Source organism: Mus caroli, unplaced genomic scaffold (genome assembly GCF_978045245.1).
Source record: "Mus caroli unplaced genomic scaffold, Mus_caroli_1 scaffold_15, whole genome shotgun sequence".
NCBI lineage: Eukaryota > Metazoa > Chordata > Mammalia > Rodentia > Muridae > Mus > Mus caroli.
In genome coordinates this window covers 37963324-37984690 of record NW_028227270.1, presented here as the reverse complement: position 1 = coordinate 37984690, position 21367 = coordinate 37963324, and the positions used below count along the sequence as shown (strand labels likewise).

The window sequence follows — 21367 nt, the reverse complement described above, 5'->3', positions numbered from 1 at the left end:
GCCTGGTTATTCTAGGTGGCCTTTTCAGGTTCCATAGCCCCTACTGCTAGGAGTCTTAGCTAAATTCACCCTCATAGATTTCTGGGACTTTCCACTGTCTTAGGTTTCTAGCTCGTACCCCAGACACAGATTCTACTTCTCTCTCCCTCAGTCCTCCCAACCCTTGATCCCTCCAGATTCCTTACTCACCTACCTTCCATTCAGTTTCCCCTCAATCTTCCCCCTCGTATATTTTATTCCCCCACTAAGTGAGATTCAAGCATCCTCCCTGAGGTCCCCCTTGTTAATTAGGTTCTTTGAGTTTGTGGGCTGTAGCTGAACTTTATGGCTTTTTTTCACTTATAAGTGTGTACATACCATCTTTGTCTTTCTGGGTCTGAGTTACCTCACTCAGGTTGATATTTTCTAGTTTCATTCATTTGCCTACAAGTACTATGATGTCTTTGTTTTTAATTGCTGAGTAGTGTTCCTTTGTATAAATTTTCTTTATAAATTCTTCTATTGTTTCCAGTTTCTGGCTATTGTGAAAAAAAAAAGCTGCTGTGAACATAGTGGAACATGTATATGTGGGATGGTGGAGCATCTTTAAGGTAGATGCCCAGGGCAGGTATAGCTGGATCTTGAGATAGAATTATTCTCAGTTTTCTAAGAAACTTCTAATTTAGTTCCAAAGTTATTGTCCAAGTTTCAACTCCCACTAGAAATAGAGGAGTGTTCCTTTACTCTACATCCTCACCAGCATGTGCTTTCACTTGAGTTTTTTATCATAGCCATTATGACAAGTGTAAGATGGAATCTCAGAGTCATTTTGACTTGCAGAGAAATCTTATTTTTTAAACTGTTTGCAAGATAACATTTCTGATGTTCACAAAACTCCATGAGGGACACCTTATCCATCCTCAGCTATAAAGAGTAATTGTGGGAGCAATTAAATTCAAAATATTTATTGAGGAATTTGGTTATTAAAACATACACCGAGAGACACACATTTCTTTTAAAATTAAATATATGAGTAATAGTTGATTTTCTCACTCTTTGCTTTTGTGTATCACTATTGACATATGTACTTAGTGGCATATACTATCAACAAATGAATTGACACAAAGGAGATACTGATGGCAGAAATGTCAGGGTTTTGGCAGATTTTGTGCTTCTGGAGTTGAAAACAATACCAACAAAAAGATTGGAGCCTAGAACAGCACAAATATTGTAAATTAAGTATTACCACCCAAATTCAAGTATATTTCCATTTCAACAGTCTTGTCAATATGGTCCTAATAATACTTTACAAAATTAAAATCTGAGGAACTTTTGTGAAATAAAAGTTAGCAGCAAGAAAATGAGAGTTCATGCATGGTTTCAGGACTGAATACTCTCCTTTACTGGTATAGAGTTTGGTTTTCAAATTTACTTTGAGTCTTTGTTATTAGATGCTACGTATTTTTTAAAGCAGTAGCTTTAGTCAGAAGATCTGAACACTATATATGAAATCTCTTCCCTCTACTCTGCTAACTACATAAAAATAAAGATAATAGTTCTTGCAGCCTTGTGGTGTGGTTGACATTGAAAAAGACAGGTGTTACAGGTTATCACAATTATATTGACTCTCATTTTATTTCCATTAGTTACTTTTGTTAACTTACCAATTATGCATTGTTACCTTGACCCATTTTTGAGATGTCTCAATGGATCTGAAAGGCAGTAATTTGGGACCTAAAATTCGAGCTTTCAATTGCTATATTTTTAGAAAACCTTAAAGGTGCACAGGAAATTATGAATCTGGATGAGACAACACAGAGCTGTTCTGTAAAAGCATACAATAATTCCATTCACAGTCCCTTTCCTTCTGATGTTTCTGAAAGCTAATGTCTTTAAATAATTGCTTGCTCACAGCCATTGGATTAATTTTTTATGAGTGAGTTTTCAAACTGTCCCTCTGCTAGACATAAGAATGAAAATATTTAAAATCAGGTATGCTGACTTGACAATATAAATGTGCAGTTTTATTATAATTCCCAATGCAAAGGTTTTAGACATTGTACATGGTATTCCAATTCCTACAAGAAATATTTGAAATTCAGGAATCATGAACTATGCCTGAGTTCTTGGAAACTATGTGTCTGCTTTGGAGGCTGTTGGCTCCTGTGAATGGAAAAAAGTGCCACTGAGAATTTCAACCAACACGAAGCAACTGTTCCCAAGAATGTGGCTTAAGATTTTCAAAGAGAAGCCAGACAGTTAATGCATGCAGCTGTACTAGATGGTGACCGTGAGTGAGAATAGATGAATCAAGCAACACATGCTGTACCATGGGGCAGGTTCAACTTCTCCAGAATAACTAGTTCTTTATTTTTATCTGAACTCTGCTCATATTTCAAAAGAAACAAAGTCAAATACAGACAGAGAGTAGATTCTCTAAATCAGCACTGGTAAATAAAATGGTAGACAAGCTACTGTCCAAAAATCAAAGAAATTACAGATTCTCAAAGTTACCCTGACAACAAGAGATACCTAAATCTTGCATGTTCTTTTGAGGATGGCACATATGACAATTTTAAATCACACTAAAATTCAACTACAAAATTCTTCCAGAATAAATTAGCTTCCAAAAATCAAACAGTTTCAGAGAGCCTATAAAAAAAAGATAAGTGTGAAATGTAGGCCTTCTGTGGAATCACCAAGATCTCATAGCTCTTTATTCTTTCTCTAAAAAGTTTCTCTTGTAAAATATAATTTAGAGAATGCACAGAAAATAAATTTAGGATGGGCCAAACAGTTATGAGGCCTGAAGCTCCAATAACAACTTCAAGAATAAACACTTAATCAGCTTCAACCTATCTCCTTTTGGTGAACAGACCTCATCATTTTTGTAAGGAGATGGATTTTGACTAATATCATTGTGAATTGCTTATACAAATTAAATGTGCTACTTCTATAGGAAACTTTGGGTCAGCAGCAGATGTTGGTGAATTCCTACAGAAATGCATGCCCAAAGAACGTTGGGTTTCTTTTTTTTTTAAATGGCAGAAATCTGCTAGCTATTCCTGCCTTATCTACAACAGCTGAGCAATCTCTCAGTGCCTCGCAGAGACGGGAAACTTGGCTCAGATAGAGCGTGGACAAGCTTGCCTTAATCACATTGCTCTTTTACATGTGCAGAAGGACATCAACATTGACAGTGCAGAGGAAAGCAGCCATTTGCTGAAAACAACTGTCAACGTTGTCAAGATTTTGGAACCTCTTATAATGTGATTTGTATGACAAATCTTGTGGTATTTTGTTTGTCAGCAACAGTCGTGAATTTCCATGTATCTGGGAAGGAAGGGAAACTGTTCAGAAGTGGAGCGGTTTCTTTACACAGGCTGCACCAAAGGAAAACAGTTATTAATTTCAAACTGACACATTTCTACTAGAACTAGAATTTTTTTTCAAGTAAAAATCCATTTCATACACCATACAAATGTGTGCCCCCTACATTTTGGCTCAAATCTTGAAAAATTACACTCATCTTTCAAGTTTCCTTTGTTGCTTTTTAAATTTCAAAGCTGTTACTATAGAAATATTAATATTTCCTGAGTCAAAACTGTAGTACTAATGAGAGGTGTTCTCAGTGAAATAATAGGTTCATTTGTTTCCCCAAGAATGGAGTTGTATTTCCATAGAGCTCATAGAAGTGGCTTTAATAAATTATCCCTAAGTTACTGCACATGAGTGCTGTTGAGCAATGTTCCTTTCAAGTGAGAAGCACAGATACTCTCAGGCATGTCTTTTTCATTGTGTCCTGGTTCCTACTTTAAGATACTTCTCTCATAAAACTATTCCTTAATATGGTTTCTTCCTATGTCCTCAGCCAAAGGTCTCAACTCATGGGTGGAGTCCTTTTGAATATGTTTATATCACAGCCCACAAATATTCCTTCTGTGCAAATTACAAAATGCCCTTGAATACTTGACACCAAATATGAATCCAGCCAAAAAAGTCTCAGGTTCTCATCTACCACATTTGTGGCTCCTAGAGCAGCGTTGCCAATGTCTAATGTCTAAGACTTCTGTCTTAGAGCTTCTCTATCCATGAGGATCTGGTTTGAGAACGCTCTGCTCTGAATCTCAAACCTCGGCTCCACATAACATCTAGAATACCTTCACAAACGCTACTGTTAATGTTTGGTATGGATTGATGCTTTATTAATGGAATTGAACATGATCAATAAAATGGAGAGGCACCCTTACCATGGATGTTCACATACTTTGCTTCAAACTTTTCGTACACAGATCTTCCTTTGTTCTTTTTATTTATTTGTTTTCTGAAAAAGAAGAGATGGCACACTCCACGTAGCTATATAAATCAAATGCAACCTCTAAATGCAAAATGCAAAAGTCATTTTAATTCTCCTGGTAACCATGTTGAAAAGTAAATGGAAGCAGATGAAATTAATTTCAGCAAAGTATCTTATTTAACCCAATGTATCCATAATGTAATTAGTTTTAAAATGTAATAATGGCATAGTTTACATTCCTTTTATTTGCATTATATCTTTGAGATCTGCTGTGGTTTTCACACTTGCAGCACACTGCAAATAGGACTAGGAACATTTCCAGCACTTAATAGCCTGATGTGGCTAGTTGCTGCTGACCTGAACGATAGAGTCCCAGCGATCAAAACGCCAGAGCCACTTTGTCTACTTTTGAGGCTCATTTTTCCCTAAGACAAGTATTGAAATAATTCCTGTCCCGTTTGAACTGCAGCTCGTTTCACGTGGAAAATTTCATGAAGTTGTCTGAAGCTTAGGATGTTCTCTGAAGTTTCATTATTCTTTTTGTTCCTAATTCCTCTTTCATTCTTCAAAATTCTTTCCATTTTCTCAAAAGATTAAAATTGTCAAAACTTGTGAAAACTATGTATAAGAAAATATGATGTAGTTTACGGCAAGAAGAAAAAAAAAAAAAACATTGTCAAATGCTTGCAGTCTTTTCTTCCTCTGCCTGACAGTTGACCTGGATAAACCCTAGGCAGGGTATCAGCAGCCTGCCTTTTCTCTGATTAGTTCTTAAGGACACTTGTCTTCTGTAGCTTTGGTCTCCCATCGTCTAGCTATCCTAGAGTATTTTAAGATTAGTGTATAGTTATGTTTAATGGATACATATAAATAAGAAAGAGAGATCTCTGTACTGTGGTTTAAATAGCTGGCTTATTATTTTTTTAAAAAGCTGATAAAACATGTATATACCTTTCAATAGGTATATTTTCAGTACACTGTAAATGTGCTAGTGGGGAGAACACACATGAATCTCAGCTACACATAATCTTATAAACACATGCCTAAGCCTCTTTTTCTCCCTGTGCTTTTTAAAAAATAAATCTCTTGCTAATACTTTCAGCTAATTACTTGCTAATAGGTAGGAAATTCTAATTCTACAAGCACAATTATTCAAAGTCCTCATTGCTATCCAGTGATTCTGACTGCCTTTCTCCTTTCTGGCTATTCTTCCCTTCCCCCTTTCCTTTCTATTTTCCCCCTTCCTCTTTTTCCCTCCACCTCTTCACCCGGTGAGCTTTCAGGCTAAGCTGATCTGGACCCAGCCTTCCTTCCTCTGGCCTTTCTTTCATATTCTCCTTGTAGTCATTGTGTGGCTGGTTTTCCAGTGAATGTGGCAAAATCACTGTGGACTTTTTGTTTACCCATGGTTCTTCTATGTGAGTGTCTTCTCCTGACACTTACAAGACTTATACATGATACTTACATAATTTAAAAGAAAAGTTAGGACATATGCAAAAATATATTGCCATAAAGTATCTTGTAAATTAATGTAGCAGAATCTACATTTACCACTGGCTACCCAAATCACTTACTATCTTGGCAAAAGAGCAATCTATTTGAAAGGATTGCTAAATGTCATGGTGTTTTTAAAACGCTTTTGAATACATTCTTAATCACCATTTCCAGTGGTGTGTCTACATCCCAGCTGCAGCCTTGCTGATTAGAGCATCAATACCAATTGATTTTGGAGCACGCACTTGCGATGTCTATTGTATCTCATTGCACACTGTACACTATTGGTATTTAGCTGAAGCTAAGAGGGAAAAAATTGTGTGTACAGAACACAGGGGTCCCTGAGAGCTTCCTAATTCCCAGGGGAACTTAGGAATCAGGTACTCAGTGTCAGACTAAACAGTTTCTTACAGTTAATGTGCTTGGTGGCCACAGTCTCAAATAATTCTCACGTCCAGAGCCAGGGTTATTCAGCTGTATAATAAGCCCTAAAGTCTCTCCTTCAAAAAGGATGCAGGATTCATGACTTTAATTTTGCCAGTGATAATGTGAAAAGTATAGCTTGTATATGACTGAGCAAATGTTCACTCCCTGTTCCTACTCTTATGAAATTCTAATTGTTTCAAAAGTTTAGGAAGGATAAAATGGTTAATCTCCATGATGACAAAAGGAAGCCAGGAAAATAAAGTGACACACTTGAATGAACTGTGAGGAAATAAAGTGCACAACATGCGATAATGCCATGACTCCGTGTTATTTCGCATTTCTGGGCTGAAAAGATATGGCTTGATGGGTAATTTGTCATGCTGTGCAATAGAGAACAACAGTAAAGAGACTTCAGACAGAAGAAAATTACACAAATGGTAGGGTGGAAAGGTATAATTGAAGATGGCAAAAGATTGAAAGAAAGACATTTAAAATTACTGTACTGACCTACTAAATGCACTTGGGCGTGGAATCCTGGCCTCACAAGAAGAGGCATTAAATGACTGCGGGCTGTGACACGACTGCGGAGTAATGCCAATCTCCTGAGTTTACAGAGAAGAAAAACACCATGCACAGCCTGCTGGAACAGCCATAACCTGCTTCCTTAAAGAGAGCTGCCTGGGATGCTAGTGAACTACGCTAGGAAAAGTTTCCTGAACAAGCCTGCTTGTCTCTTTAAATTGCAAATGCAGCTAGTCCATTGAGGGCTTAACTAACTCCTTAATTTTTCTTAAGTCAATAAACTTCTACCCAGTAGAACTACAAGACCACTGTAATACTTTTTGAAAATAAATCCATGCAAAGAAAATTTCTTCCACATGAATTTAAGTTTCATTAGAAGGACTGAAGGGTTGCAGAGGGTAACATGACACTGTACCTGTGTGGATAGTTTTATGTCAACTTGACACAAGCTCGAGTTATCTGAAAGGAAGGATTCTCAATTGAGAAAATGCTTACATATGATCCAGCTGTAGGGTATTTTCTCAATTAATGGTTGATAAAAAAGGGCCCAGCCTATTGTGGGGCCACCCCTAGGCTGGTAGCCCTCATTTTTATAAGGAAGCAGGGTGAGTAAAGCATGGGGAGCAAGCCAATAAGTAGCATCCCTCTTGACCTCTGCATCAGCTCCTGGATCCAGGTTTGTGCCTTATTTGAGTTCCTGTCCTGGCTTCCTTAAATGATAGACTATGATGTGGAACTGTAAGCCAAATATCCTCCTTCTTTCCCAACTGGTTTTGTAGTCAGGGTGGTTCGTTGTAACAATAGAAACCCTAAGAGAATGTCAAACCCATTCAACCCTGAAAATAAAGAGACAAGTCCAAGCAAGAGCACTGTAGCCCCTGTGGACTCACTCATGAATCCAGGCAAGATCTTGAACCTCACAAAGATCAAGGTCCCTTTTAGTTAAGTAGGTACCAGATATTTTCTGAAGATTCATTTCCTGCCCAATGACTCTACCACAAACAGTAGAATTCCCAATGCATTTTCATAAATGTTACTTCCTTTTCCTTCCAGGGTTTATAAACTGGAGATGTCCTAAATGAGCATACCTTGGAATAGTTCAAATCACTCATCTACTTTGTTCCCTTAAATTAAGTGTGTTTGTGCGTATTCTCAAAAAAAAAGTACTTTAATTAATTCATTAGCTTCATTGCAAAACCAAATACAAGCTATTAAATTAAAATGTTCAAAGATCATAAAACATGTTGCAACACCAGAAAGTCATGTAAGCTGAACAATCTGAGTATGGTATTGATCCTCTAAAGAATGTGAAGAACAAAAGTTAAGATCCCCCTTACATATACAAACACAGTCACCCAACAAACATAAGTATTGGTGACTTTCAGTCTCCCTTCACACTATGGGGATTGTACAGTACAGAAAAACACGTATTTAGTCTTCAAAAAGTATATTCAAATTAGTTTGTCAGATAAGAGTCAAGAACTCTGATATGAGAATCAAAGAGCTGTTTCATGGCCGACATTTAATAATTATTTATAAGAAGTATAATCAGACACACAGATTTGTCTCCATTCCTTTATTACCATACCCAAACAATGACAGCTATTAAAATAATGAATCACTCATATATTTATAAATCTAATTAACTTATATAAACCATCTAATTTTGTTTTTAAATAAATTAACAGACACAGACTGCCACAAGGTCTCCTGGAGAGCAATATGGACAAGAATAAACAACAGTGACTTGAGATGAGAGTGGAGTTGTGGTAAGTGCAGAGGACAGTAACACCAGAGAGAGGATTTGTTACCTCTCTGTGCAGAGATGGGCAGACCAGGGAGATGGACAGAGCAAGGAGATGGGAGGAGCTGGGAGATGGGCTGAGCTGGGAAGGAGACTGGGGCCTAGCAGTGGGGAAAGCAGCTGGCTTCTTACAAGTATAAGCTTAGTTCCATGTTTGTGAGCCAGACATTGACTCCCTACAATAACCTTCTTTCTCTGAAAGCACTGCTACCAGACTCAGAAATGTATGTATGATCCATCTTGTATCTCCTATACTGAAGCTCTCAAAGTTTTTAAGATACTTCTGAAAGTATTCAGCCCCTTCAAGGAAAACCATGAAAATATCCCTTTCACTTGAAACTACTTTCCTATTAACCATCCATGAAGTTAGGTCCATAAGAACAGACTGGAAGGAAAGCTAAGGCACACTGCCGTCATGACTCCCTCCTGCTCTGTGCACTGAAAATATGTTCAGTTTTCAATAAAGATTTCTGAAAGATATTTTAAAACATTATTTAGAAAATGTGACTTTTAAAACAAAATTTCCAGTATAATTCTGGCTATAGCTCTAATCAGCAATGTAGGCTTTATGCCATACATTCTACATCCTACTTATAACCGAGTAACTCCACTATCAGGATAAGCATCTGCCTTACAGGAGACATCAATCATACCTTGTAGTCTTCTAATCCTCCAATATCTTCCTCCTTCCTCAGCCTCCAGTGATGTCAGCTTCTCTCTGCTCTTCTTCTCAGTTCACTCCACATTCAAAACCTGCTGTCCACAAAGAGTTACTAATACCTAATCATACAATAATACTTGAGCAAAGTTCCATGGTTTATTGAGATATTTCATAATCTATATCAATATCCAAAGACAATAATCTCTGTTTTCCCAATGTTGAGGATCAAATGCAGATACAGTGGACATTTGTTGATCAAATACCCTAATTGTTCTGTACAATAGGGCAACTCCAGATACTCTCATCCAATTCCAGACCAACAGCATTCCAGAGACCTGTGTTTGTTTACTTTTCTTAGCAGTAATTGCACTCAGTAATTTGTGGTCCACTTCAGTCAAGGGACACTTGTACCTCTGTGCAGCCCTGGCTGTAGAGCTGCTTGGTGATAAATGATCAAAGACCATATGTTCTGCTTCCTACTTGTAATTGAACAACTCCATATTGTAAGAAGCATCTGTATTTTAAAAATACAGACCTTCAAAGAGGACCTAATTCCAATACTCCTCAAACTATTCCACAAAATAGAAACAGAAGGTACTATACCCAATTCATTCTATGAAGCCACAACTACTCTGATGTCTAAACCACACACAAAGACCCAACAAAGAAAGAGAACTTCAGATCAATTTCCCTTATAAATATCAATGCAAAATTACTCAATAAAAAATCCTTGCAAACTGAATCCAAGAACACCTCAAAATGATCATTCATCATGATCAAGTAGATTTCATCCCAGGGATGCAAGGATGGTTCACTACACAGAAATCCATCAACGTAATCCACTATATAAACAAACTCAAAGACAAAAAGCACATGGCCATCTCATTAGATGCTAAGAAAGCATTTGACAAAATCTAATACCGGTTCATGATAAAAGTCTTGAAAAGCTCAGGAATCCAAGGCCCATACCTAAATATAATAAAGGCAATACACAGCACACCAGTATCCAACATCAAACTAAATGGAAAGAAACTTGAAGCAATCCCACTAAAATCAGGGACTAGACACTGCTCCCCACTTTCTCCCTACCTTTTCAATATAGTACTCGAAGTCCTAGCCAGAGCAATTATACAAGAAAAGGAGGTCAAGGGGATACAAATTAGAAAGGAAGAAGTCAAAATATCACTATTTGCAGATTATATGATAGTATATATAAGTGACCCCAAAAATTCCACCAGAGAACTCCTAAACCTGATAAACAATTTCAGTGAAGTAGCTGGATATGAAATTAACTCAAACAAATCAGTGGCCTTTCTCTATACAAAGTATAAACAGGCTGAGAAAGAAATTAGGGAAGCAATACCCTTCAAAATAGTCACAAATAATATAAAATACCTTGGTGTGACTCTAAGGGAGTGAAAGTTCTATATGATAAGAACTTCAAGTCTCTGAAGAAAGAAATCCAAGATCTCAGAAGATGGAAAGATCTCCCATGCTCATTGATTGACAGGATTAATATAGTAAAAATGGCTATCTTGCCGAAAGCAATCTACAGATTCAATGCAATCCCCATCAAAATTACAACTCAATTCTTCACAGAGTTAGAAAGGGCAGTTTGCAAATTCATCTAGAATAACAAGAAACCTAGGATAGCAAAAACTATTCTCAACAATAAAAGAACCTCTGGTAGAATCACCATGCCTGACATTAAGCTGTACTACAGAACAATTGTGATAAAAAAAAAATGCTGCATCGTACTGGTACAGTCACAGACAAGTAGATCAATTGAATAGAATTGAAGACCCAGTAATGAACCCACACACCTATGGTCACTTGATCCTTGACAAAGGAGCTGAAACCATCCACTGGAAAGAAGACAGCATTTTCAACAAATGGTGCTTGCTCAACTGGCGGTGTTAGCATGTAGAAGAATGTGAATTGATCCATTCTTATCTCCTTGTACAAAGCTCAAGTCTAAGTGGATCAATGAACTCCACATAAAACCAGAGACACTGAAACTTACAGAGGAGATAGTGGAAAAGAGCCTTGAATATATGGGCAAAGGGGAAAAATTCCTGAACAGAACAGCAATGGCTTGTGCTGTAAGATCGAGCATCAACAAACGGGACCTCAAAAATGTCAAAGCTTCTGTAAGGCAAAAGACACTTACAGACACCAACAAAATACCCATGGATATTTTAGCCATGAGACGCTCTGCCAGTGCCTGGCCAATATAGAAGTGGATGTTCACAGTCATCCATTAGACGGAACACAGGGCCCCCAATGAAGGAGCTAGATAAAGTACCCAAGGAGCTGAAGGAGTTTGCAGTCCCCTAGGAGGAACAACAATATGAACTAACCAGTACCCCCAGAGCTCCCTGGGACTAAACCACCAATCAAAGAAAACACACAGAGAGACTCGTGGCTCTAGATGCATTTGTAGCAGAGGATGGCCTAGTTGGAGAAGCCCTTGGTCCTGTGAAGGTTCTCTGCCCCAGTATAGGGGAATGCCTGGGCCAGGAAGCAGGAGTCGATGGGTTGGGGAGCAGGGGGAGGGGGGAAAGGATAGGGAATTTTCAGAGGGGAGACTAGGAAGTGGGATAACATTTAAAATGTAAATAAAGAAATATCTAATAAAAAAAGAAAAAATAAAAACAAAACAAAAAATAAATAACGCCTGTGCTTACTTTACATACTCAAAAAAAATAAAATAAAAATAAATAAAAATGCCTCTACCTCCAAAGTGTATCAATATTACAAAAAATATTTGTTTTATTACAAAGATGAAAAAAATTTGGACTCTTTATTCTGTAGCCTAAACACAGATTAAAAGCTAAATTCTGAAAATAGAACTAAAACCAAACCAAAACAAAACAAAAATGTGTCAATCCATGAATGTTCCCATCTTAAGCCATTTTGACTACCTGGTTTTGCAATTCAGGTTTTCTAGAGTCACCTTTATTGCCAAACATAAATGCATTCCATTGCACACCTCAACAGAATTGCTTGTGTGTCCTTAATGCCTTTCCAAGCAGTTGTATAGAGTCAGCACCCTATACATTAGGGAAGAATGGATGTGAGTGCTATGGGCTTCTTAGAATAGCAATGAACTTCATAATCGGGCCATCCCTTAATTTTGCTTACTTTTAATTCAGCTTCACTGATACTACATTGCCAAACAAAGACAAGGATGAACACGAGACATGAGACCTGACTAAAGAAAAATACGGCAGAAGAAAACAATGTAGTCATCCAAGGATCAAGTGCTGAGCTTGTGAAAAAAAAAGTGGCTCCATTTTACTAAATAATTATGTTCCTGAAGGGATGTCTGAAGTGCTCTGCAAGGCTGATTAGAACAGATCAATGTACACTTACCTCTCCTGAAGGCTGAAAGGTGTGTAGTGACTATGTGTCATTAAAAATTTACTTGGCCATGGGCATCAAATTCCATAAGAGCACGACCCTGGCAGGGCACTCAAAGTTCCCATTTAACTCATGTTATCCTCTATGCATTAAAACTGCTACAGACACCATTGCTATCACACAGCAGCTGACGTGCTATCTATATTTGAGAGGGTGGTATCAATTAACTATATTATCTATAAAACCATACTTGCAATTACTACCACTTCACAATTTATCATTAACACATTTGGCAGATTTTTTTTTCAAAGTAACATTTATTTAAAGGTTAATCAAAAATCTTAGAATAGCATTTATTATAATGTGATTTTTGATAATTGACTAAATCAGTGGCTCTTAAAAACACCCTTGTCTCATTCCTGCTCAGTATACACCACACTGCCATTTGGGGAAAAGAAATACATATTAGGAATGTTCATTTCAGACCTCGTCATGGAAGATCATATATTAATGTAATCAGGTGGTACATTTACATGCTCATTAGTAATCCATCATTAGTCCAAATGCTCACTATTAGGAATAAATGTAGAACAAGTTATTCAGAATACCCAGAAATAGGATTTCTTATTTAAACATTCAGAATAAGCTGACTGAAATAAGTGCACACCTTGAGTTTGAACTTTCAAGCCACATCACTACAGTCAATCAGTTAGGTCAGCACATTCGGAAGTAATAATCTCAATCATAAAACCCCTGCCCCTCCCTAACACAGGAGAAGTGGGGAGTTTCAATATTTAAGTCTTTAAATCACTGTAGCTGCAAAATTTCCTGATGAATTGTGTGTATAAATTGCATGCTTTAATACAGAGCATGCCACTAGAGCACATTAGTTATGCTTTATGCCATTTAATCTTATGTCAAAATCTGTTCTAGCATACTAAGGTAATTTAACTGCAATTAATCAATCAAGGAAATAAATAAAATGCTATAAATGCCAAATAGCATAACTTTTAAAAAATAACAAACTACTATCTACACATTTACTCTAAATAGACTTACTGGTCATTCAAAAGGAAACAAGTTAAAAGTTGGATATTATTAAATCTTTACCTGCTTGGCTGGACCTTTCTAGCTAAAATGTAAACAACTTGGAAATCACACTTCTTTTTATAGCCCATGCTTGATACAATGACTTAATTCTCAGACAAGCCCAGTGTGCTGAAAGAAAGCAATCAAATTATTCAAATATCTATATGCAATTGGAATCTTTGTGATGTTGAAATCTACCACTTTGGCACAAATCTGAATTTTCTTGGTAAAATAAACACACTTTCTTGGTATTAAACAAAAAGTGGTGGCATTCATCAATTCTAAAGCCACTTGAAGATAAACAAGTATACTGGTAGATATAGTTTCATGTATTACTCCAGAAAAATGGTTACTTATCATTTTTGAAATTTAACAGTTTGTTACATTTAGTTTGAGATTAAGATCTGAGAGATTGATAAGTCTCAGATCTAGTCAACAAGAACTCGTTAAGCTCTAACTAAGTAGCACACACTATGTTGGCAATTTTGAAAACTGCCAAAAGATTTAAAACATGTGTTCTTGATTTCCAGATCTGAACCCAGAGACACAGGCATAACCATCTTGCTTTAATGAGCATTACTAACTACACTCGACTTTATCCCCGTGGAAGAGCTAAAGAAAAGGACAGTCTTGGCCCTTGGCAAGGATGTAAGAATATCAAGTGCATGTATGTCAAACACTCAGGACAATCATGAAAGCACTCAATCCATTTCCCATTGGAACCGCAAGGGGAAAAGTCTTCAAGGTCATAGAGAAAGTAGGTGTTATTAGGACACCTCAAGATCTCTGCAGATAGCATATACTAGTGCATTTACTAACACCTCCACAGTAAGTTTCTTGCTCTCTGGGGGACAATTAGTCCATTTGTTTTTATCAAATTACCTTTGGGGATGCAAAATGATAATTTGTGAATTAGTGGCCACCCAGTAGAAGGAACAAGAAAAATTGTTCCTTTCATGGTTCTTGATGGCAATTATAGTTAAAGATTGTTGTTATTAAAAGTATCTGGGAGATATTACAATAAACCGGAGTTTTCCTTCTAACCTCCACACATTTACCACACTGTTCAAGACTACTGTGCCCTGTCAGTCAGACATCTAAGACCACTGAAAATGTGACTTGTCCAAATTGAGCTCTGCTATAAGTGCAAAATGTATGTGGGGCTTCATACCATCAGTAAAATGCTTGTAAAATAATTTTAACAAATTTATTTTGACTATTAATCTAAAAGTATTTTGATATATTGAACAGAAAACATATTACTCTATCCATCTCTTTGCATTTCATTGTGGATACTGGACTTTTTAATTTTTTGTGGCTTATGTTTGTATTTCTATTGGACAGTTATAGCTAGAAGGCACTGCTAAGGACAATAGTTTTTAAGTATACCCTTGTAAAAGTAAATATTCAGAGCATATGATGATATTCTAATGTGATTCTGATACACCATTTTATGTTATAGGCCTCTTCATGTATGATACCACAAAGTTAGGAAGAGCAAAAGCAAAGCTCAAGGTAAATTGGGATCTGTTACCACACACTGTGGTTCTGCAGGAGACACCATTACATATGCCACCCCTTTTCTCTGATTGGCATGAAGTGGGAGCTCAAAGTTCAGAAAAGTCAATTCAACTGCTTCACTTTGGGGACGGTCTTAGTTTCCTAGATCACTTTTATCTTTTTCTATCTCTTGATTTTGCCCTTTGCTTTCATGATATTATTATATAAAATACAAAAATGAAAAGATTGCTGAGCTGTAAATTATTGATTGAATGAGATTTTTGCACAACACAACTACTGAGATACCATGTTTCAGAGTTTAAAGACTTATTTTGTCTGAGGTCCTTCTCCTTGTTATAAGTGAGAGGAAAAATGGATATTAGGCAACTCCAACATGTACATTTGTCATCACAAATGCAGATCTGACACTACCCATAGCTGTCATCCAAAGAGAGAGCTGGCAAGCAAAGGAATACACAAAGGGTATGGAGGAACTGGTTCCAACCAAACAAATCTAAGTCATAAGGCATCAAATCTAACAAAGGTTGAAGCCACTAACTGTGATACTCAGGGAAGAGGCAAGTGGTGGTATTTATTAGATTTAATCTCATGATCTGACACAGCACAAAGTAGAAAGAGATCATAGAGACAGACTCCAAGATTCCAGATGTGAATGAGCAATGGCACGAGAGTAAAACCATTTTGCCTGGAACATCATCTGCTGTACAGTTTAGATATGTTTGGAGGTAGTTTTGGAACTTTTAGCCAGGCACAAGTCTCCCCAACATATCCAAACTATATTCAAAACAATCAATTAGTTGACCTGCCTCACAAAGGCACAAACTCACATACCATTCCCAACCCCACAGTAGCTGTATCTTGGGGAAGAGAAGATCCAATTCTTAGCCTGCATGTTATAAACCCGTGTATTAGTGGAATTTTGAAAGGTAGATAAAGTCTAATAAAATCTGGAAGACAACTGAGTTATCACAGTTTGATGAGAGCATAATTTATATTGAGTGTATTTTCCATTGATTGCTACTAATACCAACAAAACCAAAACAAACATCTTCTACATCATTCAGATATAATATATTATATCTGAAGATTCTGGAAAGAAAAGAAACACTCATAACTAAAGAAAACTTAAAATATGTGACATTCTGTCAGCCAATTAAAATCAGCTAATATACCAATGGTAACATAAGTACAAATACATGTCATGTGTATGTTCATCTCCACACACAAAGGCCATTGCTAAGCAGCAGGGAGTCAAGGTATGTCTGAGCATGATGGTGGCAGAGCAGGATCAAAAAAGAGCGTGCTTCTCTGAATTTGCATTTGATCATATTGTCAGAACACAAGCCTCCTGTAAACTTACTATTTATTTTCTTATGATTTCATGGATACTGAGACATTGATAACCATAGCTCAGCATTTTCTGTTGCGAGACAACAGTAAACTTAACAATTGTGCTAGTCTATTGCTGAGACTACAGCTTTCTTATACAGAAACACATGACCTGAAGGGAAATTTAAGGGTCGTGGATTTGAATAAGAGCAAGAAGAGGTACATGGGATGGTTTGGAGGTGGGGAGGTAAAGGAAGAAAAGGTGCAATTATAATCTCAAAAATAAAGCAGATAAATATTTTTAAATTAAAAAAGCAGAGATAAAGTGTTTTGACTTGGAAATAGAAAGATTTATTCTATTATATGCATTCTTTTCTGGAGATTCCAGTATCTGAAGCTTGTCTCCTGTGTGGTAATACTAAAGTTGTAGAAACTTTTAAAACATCAGACCTGTCATCTGAACCCTAAGAGAACACAAATGCCAGTCCAGAATACTATACCCAGCAAAAATCTCAATTACCATAGATGGAGAAACCAAGATATTCCTTGACAAACCAAATTTAAACAATATCTTTCTACTAATCCAACCCTACAGAGGATACTAGAAGGAAAACACCAACACAAGGAGAGTATCTACACCAAAGGAAAATAAAACAGGAAAATAATCATCCACAACAAAACCAAAAGAAAAGAATCACATGCACACATAATACCAACTCCAGCAACAAAAATAACAGGAACTGACCATCATCTGTCTTTAATATCTCTCAACATCAATAGACTTAGTCCCTCAATAAAAAGGCACAGGCTAACAGATTGGATACATAAACAGAATCCAGCATTTTTCTGCATATAAGAAACACACATCAATGACAAAGAGAGACACTATCTCAGAGTACAAGGCTGGAAAAAAAGTTTTGCAAGCAAATGGTCCCAAGAAACAAGCTGGAGTTGCCATTCTAATATCTGATAAAAAAGACTTTGAAAAGTTATCAAACAAGAAGGGAAAGGACACTTCATATTTCTTAAAGGAAAAATCCACCAACAGGAAGTCTCATAGATTCTGAAAATCTATGCCCCAAATAAAAGGGTACCCATATTCATAAAAGAAAGTTTACTAAAGCTCAAAACAGACACTGAGCTTCACACATTAATAGTGGGAGATTTCAACACCCCACACTCACCAGTGGATCAGTCATTGAAACAGAAACTAAACATAGACAGTGAAACAAATAGACCTTACAAACTGAATAGATTTAACAGATATTTACAGAACATATCACCCCAAAACAAGAGAATATACCTTCTTCTTAGCACCTTGTGGAATCTTCTCCAAAACTGACCATATAATAAGACACAAAACAAGACTCAACAAATACAAGATGAAGAAGCTAAAAATATACAGTGGAAAAAAAGAATCTTCAATAAATGTGTTGGTCTAACTGGTGGTCTGTCTATAGAAGAATGAAAATAGACCCATATTTATCACCTTGTATAAAGTTCAAGTCCAAGTAGATGAAGAAACACAGTAAACTAGATACACCAACTCTAATAGAGGAGAAAGTAAAAAAAGCATCGAACACATGGGCACTGGAGAAAACTCCAAAACAGAACTCCAATGGGCCAGACTCTATGATCGACAATTTATAAATGGAACTTCATGAAACTAAAAAATTTCTGTAAGGCAAAAGACACCATTAATAGGACAAATTGGCAACCTGCAGATTAGAAAAAAAAAATCTTCACTAACCCTACATCTGACAGAGGCCTAATATCCAAAATGCATAAAGAACTTAGGAAGTTCAGCTCCAAGAAGCAAATTACCCAATTTAAAAATGGAGTGCCGGGCGTGGTGGTACACGCCTTTAATCCCAGCACTCGGGAGGCAGAGGCAGGCGGATTTCTGAGTTCGAGGCCAGCCTGGTCTACAAAGTGAGTTCCAGGACAGCCAGAGCTATACAGAGAAACCCTGTCTCAAAAAAACCAAAAATAAAAAATAAAATAAATAAATAAATAAAAATGGAGTGCAAAGCTAAACAGAGAATTGACAACAGAAGAATCTCACATGGCTGAGAAGCACTAGACAAAGATGTTCAACATCCTTAGTCATCAGGGAAATACAAATCAAAATGACCCTGAGATTCCACCTCACACCAGTCAGAATGGCTAAGATCAAAATCTCAAGTGACAGAACATGCTGGTGAAGATATGGAGAAAGATACTCCTCCATTGTTGGCGGTATTGCAAACTGGTTCTCTAGACATCAATCTGCTGCTTCCTTAGTACATTTGAAATAGTTCTATCTGAAGACCCAATTGTATCACTCTTGGGCAAAAGATGTCCCACCATACCACAAGGACACTTGCTCCACTATGTTCATAGCAGCTTTATTTGTAATAGCCAGAAGCCAAAAACCACCCAGATGTCCCTCAACCAAAAAACAGATACAGAAAAATGTGGTCAATGTACACAATAGAATACTATTCAGCTATTTAAAAAAATGAGGACACGATGAGTTTTGAAGGCAAATGAATGGAACTAGAAAATATCATCTCGAGTGAGGTACTCAAGACCCCAAAGACATGCATGGTTCATATTCATTGATGAATGGTTATAAGCCAAAAAGTACAGAATACTGATTATACAACTCACAGACTATAAGAAGCGCAACAAACAGAAATGCCCAAGTGAGGATATTTCAATCCCACTTAGAATGGGGAAGAAAATAATCTCAGGAGGCAGAGGAAGGGAGGGATTTGTGTGGGAGAAGGGAGGATGAGGGTAAAAGAAGAACATGAACAAGCCTCAACATATACAAAAATATTGAAATTGTCCCATGCATCCTATCAGATCACCATGGACTAAGGCTGATATTCATTAACAAAATAAATAATAGAAAGCCAACATTCAGGTGGAAACTGAACAACACTCTTCTCAATGATACCTTGGTCAAGGAAGGAATAAAGAAAGAAATTAAGGACTTTTTGGAGTTTAATGAAAATGAAGCCACAACATACCCAAACTTATGGGACACAATGAAAGCATTTCTAAGAGGAAAACTCATAGCTCTGAGTGCCTCCAAAAAGAAACTAGAGAGAGCACACATTAGCAGCTTGACAACACACCTAAAAGCTCTAGAACAAAAGGAAGCAAATTCACCCAAGAGGAGTAGACAGCAGGAAATAATCAAACTCAGGGGCAAAATCAACCAAGTGGCAACAAGAAGAACTATTCAAAGAATCAACCAATCGAGGAGCTGGTTCTTTGAGAAAAACAACAAGATAGATAAACCCTTAGCCAGACTCACTAAAGGGCACAGGGAAAGCATTCTAACTAACAAAATCAGAAATGAAAAGGGAGACATAACGACAGATCCTGAAGAAATCCAAAACACCATCAGATCCTTCTACAAAAGGCTATACTCAACAAAACTGGAGAACCTGGATGAAATGGAGAAGTTCCTAGACAGATACCAGGTACCAAAGTTAAATCAAGATCAGATTAATGATCTAAACTGTCCTATATCCCCTAAAGAAATGGAAGCAGTCATTAATAGTCTCCCAACCAAAAAAAGCCCAGGACCAGATGGGTTTAGTGCAGAGTTCTATCAGACCTTCAAAGAAGATCTAATCCCAGTTCTTCACAAACTATACCACAAAATAGAAACAGAAGGTACCCTACCCAACTCATTCTATGAAGTCACAATTACTCTGATACCTAAACCACAAAAAGACCCAACAAAGATAGAGAGCTTTGTTTTAAATAGTGGAAAAGACAAAAACTCATGAGACAAAGGCAGATGTGAAAATTAGTATAACATATTTGAGAATATGTTGGTTCTCAGGTGGAGCCAACTTTTTTTTTGATATGGTTAACTTTTATAGCTGAAAATGTGTTAATCATTAAAAGGCTTGCTTGCTAAATTATTACCAAATAAAAGTATGTTATACTTGAGATCAGCTTCAAAACAATTTATGGTGGATATAGAATGTTAAACTGAGAATAATGAAACAAAATATAAGCTGATAATTGATGAAGACAAATGACACAGTTTCCTCAAGCTCATTACACAATATCTCTAATTGTTAGTATTCTTGGGATTGTCATAATAAAAAGGAAAAATGATATTCCTGTGTAAATAAGTACATGACAAATTGGGGAGACCATTAAGGAATCAGAAGCCACTACTACACATGTTTCTCAATGAAAACAATTCTTTCAGACTTTTGAGACTTAGATAAGAAATTTTACTAGAATATTAAAAACGTATTTCCTTCAGAGACCATACTTTGTCCACACTGAGCAATGACTACAAATAAGAATAGGTCTTTGGTGAGGAAACTGAGGGCACCGAAGAACAGGCAATGACACAATTATAAAAACATTATATATATGGTCATTATCTGTCTTTTTTTAAAAAAATAAGGTCTGGTTTATAAGAAGCCAGTAGAGATTATGCATGCTATTCGAAGGTATCCTTGTAAATATTATTTGTTGAAATTAATTTTCCATTCTCGACTTTCTTGACAGTTTCCTGGTCTCCCCTTCACTTCCAACTCATACATTTTAGCTTTGGGTTTTGACATTAGGATAAAAGATCTTTGGAAATAGTCACAAATGTTTTGAGGACTGGGGAGGTGATTTAATGGATAAAGCACTTACCCAGGCAGAAAGGTCCAAAGGTCCTTTGTATTCCTTTATGTGGGTTCAAAGTTCAGATCTCCAGAGCCTACAAAAAAATGTCAGGAGGTGTGGCAGCCTCTTGTCATAGAAATACCCTGGAGGTGGAGATGGGCTCCTGGGCCACTGTTTGTGCACACTTGCCTAAACTAATGATTTCTTTGGGAATGATCCAGCTTCCACAAGTAAAATGAAAACTCAA

General features: G+C 36.8%; 1 long non-coding RNA gene across 1 annotated transcript in view; it reads right to left on the bottom strand.

The window, feature by feature from the left end:
- LOC115029094 (uncharacterized) overlaps positions 1-9267 on the bottom strand; it is a 46374-nt gene extending 37107 nt beyond the window's left edge. Inside the window, exons 1-2 of the long non-coding RNA XR_003834669.2 lie at positions 9176-9267; positions 4230-4303 (exon numbers count right to left, since the gene is read on the bottom strand). This is a non-coding gene — a long non-coding RNA (uncharacterized LOC115029094). The remainder of the gene's footprint in view (positions 1-4229; positions 4304-9175) is intronic.
- Between the last annotated feature and the right edge of the window lie 12100 nt (positions 9268-21367).